Source organism: Bubalus bubalis, chromosome 4, assembly GCF_019923935.1.
Source record: "Bubalus bubalis isolate 160015118507 breed Murrah chromosome 4, NDDB_SH_1, whole genome shotgun sequence".
NCBI lineage: Eukaryota > Metazoa > Chordata > Mammalia > Artiodactyla > Bovidae > Bubalus > Bubalus bubalis.
The window spans coordinates 65,495,977-65,506,206 of NC_059160.1; the positions used below are offsets into that span (position 1 = coordinate 65,495,977).

Sequence of the window (10,230 nt, forward strand, 5' to 3'; positions counted from 1 at the left end):
CGTAGGATTTGGAAAGTTTGTTGGCCCTGATGGTATTCTACTCTTACAAGCTACCTAGAGATTTTCTATTTCACATGTTGCTTTGCTTAAGCATCAGTATCAAAGTTTGTGTTATCATCTTCCTGCTACTGGCACTCCACTCAGTCTCTTTTAGACAGGTGTTCTTTTTTATTTATTTTTTTTAGCTCTGTTGGGTCTTAGCTGTGGCATGTGGGATCTAGTTCTCTGACCAGGAATCGAACCCAGGCCCCTGCCTTGGAAGCATGAAGTCTTCACCAGCGGACCATCAGGGCAAGTCCTGGGCAGATGTTCTTCTAATAGTCCTTATGTGTCTAAACCAGCTCAATGACACAGTCCTTGACAAGGGGGAAAGTGGGTCAGGTCAAAATAGCCCTAACAGAGGTCCTATGGCTGTTTCCTCTTCTCTGGTCCTCTCCTAGCTCCCAAATTTCTTCCAGTCTTGAAATGACCTACTGACCATTCTCCTCTCTAGTTTCTTTCCTCTCCTTTATTCCCTGTACTTGCTACAAGAACTAGCTTTTCCAAGTCTAATTCTAACCAGAAATCTCTAATGCCTCTGAGAAATGTATCTTAATATTTCTGTATTTTCAAAAGTATTTTGATATTGTCTGAATGATGCTTTCCTGGGAGAAGGCCGACTGTGAAAGGTTGTTGTTGAATCACGCGAATACACCGGGATTCTTGGCCCCCGGAGGAGAAGAATTCAATCCGGGGCCAGAGACGAGGCTTGATCGCTCAGAGCTTTTGTGTAATAAAGTTTTATTAAAGTATAAAGGAGATAGAGAAAGCTTCTGACATAGGCATCAGAAGGGGGCAGAAAGAGTACCCCCCTGCTAGTCTTCAGCTGGATGTTATATAGTCACTAACAGTCTGTTAATGAAAGAAAGGAATGTCTTAAAATTTAGAATGGCACCAAATGGTTTATCTTGGGCCATAAAATAATTAACTTGAATCTTAAAAAAGGGCAGACCACCATACAAATAGTTTTATTTACATAGATTAGGGGAACAATATCTGAGTATAACATACTGGTTTGTCAAGTAGGTTTTGGGCCCAGAGGCGGAACCGACTTGGAGACCGAGTTTGGGGTAAAGGCGTAGTACATTAGCATAGCTTAAGACAAACATTTCCATAAGAAAAAGGCATTGGTTATCTCTAGACTCAAGAATAGCTAACTTCAGGTGAAACCAGGTGTCATTATGGCAACACAGTATTTTAAGAGAAACCTCTCTTTAAATTTGTATAGAGAAGGAAAAAAATATTGCTAGTTTGTTTCCTCCTGCCCCTTAAGAGAGATAAAAATGTCTGACACTTGCAGGCTATTTCCTCCATTTGGAGACCCCTCTCTCCTTGGGGACCCCTAGATTTCCTATCAACCTGCCTAGGAAATGACTCTTTCAACTGGAAGAGCAAAAATGAGCCAAGGGTGTTACCTGAGCATTCCTTAGCCTGGCACATTGGTCTTTCTGTTCTTTGAATGAGATGGAATTCCAGAAATTCAAGGCCATGTTTAACAGTACACAAACTCTTAAAAGATGATAGAAGCCCACCTCTGATAAGCTAGTTAGAGAAGATCCACATAGGAGGCCCCACAAAAAAACCAAGTCCAAGTGCTGTCCTAGAGCTACATGTGAAAAAGTTGAACCTCTTTGAAGAGTGGAACCAGTTGTAGAATCTCTGTGTGAATGCACTTCAAATAAATTGCACGAATAAAAAGAAATGGTTTAAGAGCTGGAGGTCAGCTTTCCTGGGCTAAGATCAGAGAAATCTCAGTAGAGGTAAAGGAGAAAACTGTAGGGTAAGTAGAGGGGTAATCTGGTGGCAAAGAACCGCCTGTTTTTGGATCCAGAATAGAAGTGCCTCACCCACAGGAGCAGAGGTACGAAGACTGAGTGGCCGGGGTCATTTCAGAGCTGAAGTATAGCTTTGATCCTGGGTCTTAGAGTAAAGCCTGAAAGAAGTTGAGCTGAGTTCTGGCAGGAGAAACAGTGGAAACAGTGGCTGACTTTATTTTTCTGGGCTCCAAAATCACTGCAGATGGTGATTGCAGCCATGAAATTAAAAGATGCTTACTCCTTGAAAGGAAAGTTAAGACCAACCTAGACAGCATATTAAAAAGCAGAGACATTACTTTGCCAACAAAGGTCCATCTACTCAAGGCTATGGTTTTTCCAGTGGTCATGTATGGATGCGAGAGTTGGACTATAGAGAAAGCTGAGCACCGAAGAATTGATGCTTTTGAACTGTGGTGTTGGAGGAGACTCTTGAGAGTCCCTTGGACTGCAAGGAGATCCAGTCCATCCTAAAGGAGATCAGTCCTGGATGTTCATTGGAAGGACTGATGTTGAAGGTGAAACTCCAATACTTTGGGCACCTGATGGGAAGAGCTGACTCATTTGAAAAGACCCTGATGCTGGGAAAGATTGAGGGCAGGAGGAGAAGGGGACGACAGAGGATGAGATGGTTGGATGGTATCACCAACTCAATGGACATGGGTTTGGGTGGACTCCAGGAGTTGGTGATAGACAGGGAGGCCTGGCGTGCTGTGGTTCATGGGGTCACAAAGAGTCGGACACAACTTAGTGACTGAACTGAACTGAACTGAGATCTACAGAAATATGACCTTATTTACAAGTAGGGTCTTTGCAGATGTGACTAATTTTTTAAAGTCTTTATTGAATTTGTTACAATATTGTTTGTATTTCATGTTTTGGTCTTTTTGGCTGCGAGGCATATGGGATCTTAGCTCTCCAAACAAGGATTCGACTGGCACCCCCTGAATTGAAAGGAGAAGTCTTTAAAAAAAAATGTATTTATTTGGCTGCCTTGGGTCTTAGTTGTGGCATGCGGGATCTCTGTTGCCTCATGAGGGATCTTTTGTTGTGGAACTCTCTAGCTGTGGTGCTCTGCCCCCAGAGCTCGAGGGCTCAGGATTGCGGGGTGCAGGCTTTTGCTCTAAGGCATGTGGGATCTTAGTTCCCCAACTACGGATAAACCTCGCATCTCCTGCATTGTAAGACAGATTCCCAATCACTGGACCACCAGTGAGGTCCCACAGATGCAGTTAATTAAGATGAGGTCATACTAGATTGGGCTTCCCAGGTGGTGCTCATAGTAACGAACCTGCCTGCCAATGCAGGAGACGTAAGAGACGCCGGTTTAATCCCTGGGTCTGGAATATCCCCTGGAAGAGGGCATGGCAACTCACTTAAGTGTTCTTGCCTGGAGAATCTCGTGGAACGAGCAGGCTACAATCCTAGGGTCGCAAAGGGTCAGACACGACTGAAGCAACTTAGCACTCATACTAGATTGGGGTGGGCCCTGAATTCCAATGACTGGTGTTTTTATAGAAGGCCATGTGAACACACAGGGACATAGATACATAGAGAAGAAAGTCACACAATGACAGAAACAGAGATTAAAGTGATGTGTCAGTAAGTCAAGAAATGCCAGAGAGAGTCAGAAACTGGCAGAAGATAGGAGGAAGCAAGGAGGCTCAAGCTTCTCTAGAACTTTCAGAGAGAGCAGGGCCCTGCTGACCCCTTGAGTCTGCACTTGTGGCCTCTTGAATCATGAATGAATAAACCTCTTTTCTCACAAATATTTTTAAAAAATTGTGGTAAAACACATGAGATCCACCCTCTTAACAAATTTTTAAGTGTATAATGTATATCAGATCTGTGGAACTTTTTCATTTTGCATGACTGAAACCCTATATGAGTTGAATACAAACTTTCTGTTTTCCCTTCCTTCCAGTCCCTGGTAGCTATAATTCTACTTTGTGTTTTGATGAATTTAAATATTTTAGATACCTCATGTTTGTGGAATCAAGGCAGTATTTGTTCTTCTGTAGCTGGTTTTTATTACACTTAACACAATGTCCTCAAGATTCATGTTTTACTCTGGAACAGGATTTCCTTCTTTTTTTATGGCTGGATATTATTCTGTTTTATGTATACACCAATCTCTCTTTATCTATTCATCCATAGATGGATATTTAAATTATTTCTACCTCTTGGCTATTGTGAACAATGATGCTGTGAACATAAAAGTGCAAATAACATCTTTGAGATTCTTATTTCAATTATTTTGAATATATACCCAGAGGTGGGATTGCTGGATGATTTGTTTGTTCTATTTTTAACTTCTTGAGAAACCTCCATACTGTTTTCCATAGTGGTTGTGCCATTTTACATTCCCACTGACAGTGCCCAAGGGTTCCAACTTTTCCACGTCTTCAGGCCAACACTTCTATCTCTTGTCATTTTGGTACCTGCCATCTTAATAGCTGTGAGGTAATATCTCATTGGGATTTTGATTTGCGTTTCCCTAATGGATAGTGATGATGAGCGTTTCTTCATCAGCCATTTTATGTCTTTGGAGAAATGTCTATTCAGATCTTCTGCTCATTTGTTAAATTGGATTATTTGTGTTTTGCTGAGTTGTAAGAATTCTTTGTGCATTTTGGATATTAACCCCTTATCAGATATATGGTTTGCAAATATTTTCTCCCAGTCTGTAAACTGCTTATCTCTGTTATTTTAAGCCCTCTAGTTTGTAGCCATTTGTAACCCTGGGAACCTGATACAGTATGGAAAATAATTTCAATTATGTAAAATGACTCTATGTTCTATAGGAAAAAAAATACATAAGGGAAATAGATCAAACTGTTCTTAGTTCTTATTCCTGAGTGTGGCAATAAAGGTGATTTCCATTTTCTCCTTTGTAACCTTTTGTATCTTCCAAGTTATTTGAAATGAGAATCCATTGCTTTCTTTTAGAAAATAAACAATATCTGTTTTAACCTAAACTTTATAAAAATCTTCAAAGATATTTTGAAAGTCCGTCATGTAGTAAATACTTACTGAATATCTATGATTTACTTGGCATTGTTCCAAATGCTGGATTGAGACAGAGTTCCTATCCTCAAACTGTCTACATTCACATATGAGGAAATAGACCAAATGTAGTATAAATCAATAAAATAATTGTAGAATAGACCAAATGTAGAATAAATCAATAAAATAATTTTTGGACATGTGAGAACTAAGTAGAAGATAAAATGAGAGGATGTAATAGAGAGGGTCTAGAGTGGTGAAGGAACTGAAACTGATTATTTTGTTGAGATCTCAGTGAAGTGAGGGCAGGAGCTATGGTGAGGTTCTGGAAGCAGAAGAAATAGTGAGTACAAAGGCCCTGAGATGGTAAGGAGCTGGTATGTCTGAGGGACAGAAAGAATCCATTGCAGCTGGAGTGGAGTGATTGAGGAGGGAGAGGGGAGGGAGACATGTAGGGCAGGTCTCATGGGCATGTAGGCTGCAGCAGAGGTCTCCACGGTCAAGGTGTGGCCCAGTCCTGGTGAGGAGTCTGGGCTGTAGTGTGGTGGCAATGGGAAGTCCATTGGAGGGTTTTGATCAGGGAAGTGTAATGTATTGATAATTGCATAGAAATTCACTCTGGCCATTGTGTGGAGGATGTACTTTGTGTGTGTCTCTGTGTGAGGGTGTTCAAAAAATAAAGGTCAGTCTAGGCAGTTTAAACAGAAAGGAATGAATCAAAGAAGCCTCGGGAGCTCACAGAAACTCTGAGAGGGCCAGAGAATTGAATTTGGAGACTGCACAAGCATACCATTCTTCAGTGACATGCTGGCTACTCCAGTGGGGACCCTACTGGGCCTCAGGGACACAGGCTCTACAGCTTGCATTTGAATTCTAGACCCAGGACTTAGGAAAAGACATCCAGCTTTTCCTAAGCTAACGTGGATTCTAATCTGAAGCAAACCACTGATACAGTTTAGGATTTCTTTAGCTAAGAAACTCAGGAATCAATTCAGTTATTTTTTTCTCCTTCTTTGAAAAGGATTGCTTTAATGAAAAATTTCCAGTTGCTTCCAGTTTTCCTAAACCATTTTAGATTCTTTCATTTATATCAATTTTATTTTTGAAATATTTGATCTTTTTCAGACTGCCTGCTTTTTACTGAGTAACATTTAGGGAGAAAAGTATATGTTTTTTCCTTCTGAATTTGTTCTCTTTAATAAAAGTTTCATACAAAACTTAGAGGTTAAGAAACCTCTAAGAATAATCTGACATAATCTACTGATGGTCAGATAAGCTGATTCAGCTTTCCAAAGTGGGTCAAGTGCTATATTTCTAAAAATTCATAGCTGAGATCAACTAATACAATTACATACTCTAGAAACAAGAGTTAAAAAGTGGAGGGTTTGTACATCCTATACAGAAGCCTGTTTCTTTCTCTCTGTGTCTTACACACACACACACACACACATGCATATATCTCACCTAGAATTCTTTGCTTGGTGTAGTGGAAAGACTGTAGGACTTAGAGGCTAGTTCCAATTTTCTTCTACCTACAAACCTTTAGAATGGCCTTGAGTAGGTCATTTCTCTTTTGTTCCTCTTTATTCTCAACTACAATGGATTGTTGAAAGCTACCCTAACCCTAAAGGAGATAAGTCCTGTGTTCAATGGAAGGACTGATGTTGAAGCTGAAACTCCAATAGTTTGGCCACCTGATGTGAAGAGCTGACTCATTTGAAAAGACCCTGATGCTGGGAAAGGTTGAAGGCAGGAGAAGGGGATGACAGAGGATGAGATGGTTGGATGGCATCACTGACTCAATGGACATGGGTTTGGGTGGACTCCGGGAGTTGGTGACTCAGGGAGGCCTGGTGTGTGCAGTTCATGGGGTCGCAAAGAACAGGACACGACTGAGCGACTGAACTGAACTGACTGAAGAGAGATCATGAATTTTGAAGAGCTTGTTAGCTCTAATTTTTCTTCCCATTAAGCTATGGGTTCTTGGTAGGCATATTCTCAGGGTTTCTAGCATCTACATACAAGGGTAGGAGTCATGTTCAAGCCAAATCAACTGTAGTGCTGTTGCCTATCTGCATGTAGTTACCTTTCCTGTGGGTCCTGGAACCGACTGTTGGAGACACCTTAATGTGCACTGAAGCTCTTTCGTCATGTCAATGTACCCATGTTACATCTGTTTCATGAACTCTATTGATCATAAAACTGGTTTTTCTTATTTGGGATGATAACTGGTAACTGACTCTTCACTCCCTTTCCCTTGTTTCTCTACTCTGATGGGCTAGTGAGACATCATTTATTTGTAAGTTTCCATTAGAAGCAGTCTAGGAGGCCAGACTTGTGAATCACAACAGAGTGGAAGGTGCCCAGGGACTTCTGATGGGAAACTGAAAAGAGCAAAGTTGAAAGCCATAGTGATTTTTTGCTCTTCACTCTGAAGTTATCCAAATTAGCTGAGTGGGTGAATATTTAATGTTACCACGGCACATACGTAATTTGTCCTGTCTGCTTTTAATCTTTATTCCAATTTTATAATCTTAATAACATTTTAATTAAAAATAAATGAACTGAATACTCCAACAGAACATTTTAAATGGAGACTATCAGGTTGGAAGCCCAAGCTCAGCTGGAGAGACAAACAAAATGAAAATATTTCAAAAATATATGTAGCTGAGATATCTCTCCCCATCTGCTCACAGATCATAGTATTTCAATGACCAAGACATCCTAAAACTATTAAAGTCAGGTCCCAACTCACAAAGAGAGGGAGATCCAGACCACTTTTGGTTTTGGAGACTGTTCCTTGAATGTACATATTCCCTTCTCCCTTTGGTCATTAATCTCCCAGGGCTTATTGGCTTAGAGAACTTTCATTTTTCAAAAAAAATTTATTTTGGGGAGCATTGGGTCTTTAGTTGTGGTGTGTGTTCTCTCAAGTTGTGGCACACAGGCTCTAGACCATGCAGGGTCAGTAGCTACGGCTCAAGGGCTTAGTTGCCCCATGACATGTGGGATCTTTTTTCCTTGATCAGGGATTGAACCCATGTCCCCTGCTTTGGAAGGTGGATTCTTAACCACTGGACCACCAGGGAAGTCCTTAGAGCGCTTTCTGTCCTAGGCAGAAATTTGAGGTGGCTGACTCAGACTCAGACCTTTCCCTGTTATCTAGTAAGTACGAAAGTCATATGCCCTCATTTCACCAAATTCATAATATATATATATGAGTGTATATAAATGAATAATGCCCTGTACTTCCTAGAGAAGTTTACTTTCAAAAAAATGCCATTGGTTTCAACACATGTCTAAAGGAATTTCAAACAGTTTCAGAAAAAAAAGTACACAATCGAAGTGTGAGTAGAGATGCTTTTGAATTCAAGACACCAATGTCCTAGAATTTCTGGGCAGTTCTGGTTTCAAATAGGTCATGTCATTGCCCATAGAATGTTTAATATTTGTTTGAAATACATGACCAATCAGCCGCAATGTATGTGCCTCAGTCCCTAATCACTGCATTTTAAAATTACACCATTATAGGGAATCACTGGTGGTCCAGCGGTTAGGACTCTGCATTTTCACTCTCAGGGCCCTTAGATTCTATAAGCTCTGCAGCACAGCCAAAAAAAAAAAAAGCTCAGTTATTAAAAAAAATTACTCTATTGTTAAAGTTTTGGACTATAGTTTTGGAGAAAACAATATTTATATTTTTAGAATCTCATTGACAATGGGATTGGGTTTTTAATTCATAGTCTACTTCTTCATTATATCTTAGGATTCTATTAGAATTGTTAAGCACAAAGGAAAAATGACCATCAAATTAAGAACTGAAAAAAAGCTGAATTATTGATTGCTTGGCAAAATCCCATCAGTCAGCTATGAGGACAATGAGTCTCTCCAAGTGGAAATTAACAGGGCACCAAAGGAGAAATCATATTGAATATGTCAGGCAGGATTCTGAGTTCAGGGCTCTCACTGCCTCCCATGCAGAGACACCATTTCTTTATAAATGATTACTTTCAAAGATTTCAGGGGACTGATGCTGTTGCTGTTCAGTCAGGTCTGACTCTATGTGACCTCATGGACTGCAAAACACCAAACTTCCTTGTCATTCACTATCTCCCGGAGTTCGCTCAAACTCACATCCTTTGAGTCAGTGATGCCATCCAACCATACTCTGGGAGATCAGATTTCCAGCCTGTTTGAGATGAGTTCTATAAGATATCAGTGGTCTAAAGTCATGCATCAGACATGCTTGTTGTGTTGCCCATGTCTGAGGCTTAGCACGGTTGCTTTTGGTTTCTCTTCTTGATGAAATAGGTGTTGAAACAAGAAGTCATTATGACAGTGGACATTAAAAAAAAGTTTTAAGGCTTTGAATTAAACAGTAATAGGGACTGTTTATTTGCACTCATTTATTTACTTATTCATTCTTTTTCATAAGTATTTGTCAAGTTCCTACTACATGCCTGCTATTGCTGAATGATAAAAAGTGAAGTTGCTTAGTCGTGTCTGACTCTTTGCGACCCCATGGACTATAACCTATCGGGCTCCTCCGACCATGGGATTTTCCAGGCAAGAATGCTGGAGTGGGTTGCCTTTTCCTTCTCCAGGGGATCTTCCCAACCCAGGGATTGAACCCGGGTCTCCTGCATGGCAGGCAGATGCTTTACCGTCTGAGCCACCAGGGAAGCTAGTGATAGGGAGGAATGATAGGGATGACTGATAGGGATGACAGATATAAGCCAGATGTCACATGAGACCAATTTTCTATCCTAAGGACTCTGAGAAATCTAATGTCTTCTGCAGGGTTTGTATTTACTGGCTTCTCAGAACTGAAACCTGCAGCTTACTGTCAACCTGAGCATGACTTTACTACTCAACACTCTTCATTAATCAGACTTTATTTTTTCTGGGAAATTCTTATCCAGGAAGGTGTCTGTCTCATGGACTTTCTGAAATCTATTTATTTCAATAATGAACTACCCAAGTAGCCTTCATCAAGGTAAACAGCTTCCTCCCTAGAACAATGGATTTAATCAACTGGGTTTATCAAAGGACTGTTTATTCTTCAAGATTTCCTTTAAAACCTTGTTCTCTCTGTGTCTGCCGATTCTAAACTATTACATCACAAATTTCACTCAATTCTCCATTTACATTAAAGGACTCATCTTAAATCAGACGCTTATCTTTCCTTTGTACTCTCTTTAAAGATGTTGTTAAGAGTCTGTCAAGGTAATGACCTCTTTTATTGGGAGGAGCAATAAATTTGGCTTTGCTTAATCTATAAAATTTTTGTGGGCTTTTTGGGTAGTTGGAAATCAGAAGCTCAGCTGTTAAAGAATCTATCTGCAATGCAGGAGACCCTGGTTCAATTCCT

General features: G+C 40.3%; 1 non-coding gene across 1 annotated transcript; it reads right to left on the reverse strand.

The window, feature by feature from the left end:
- Positions 1-9,469: 9,469 nt before the first annotated feature.
- TRNAG-GCC lies at positions 9,470-9,541 on the reverse strand. Its single transcript has one exon. It is a non-coding gene; the product is annotated as a tRNA-Gly (tRNA).
- Between the last annotated feature and the right edge of the window lie 689 nt (positions 9,542-10,230).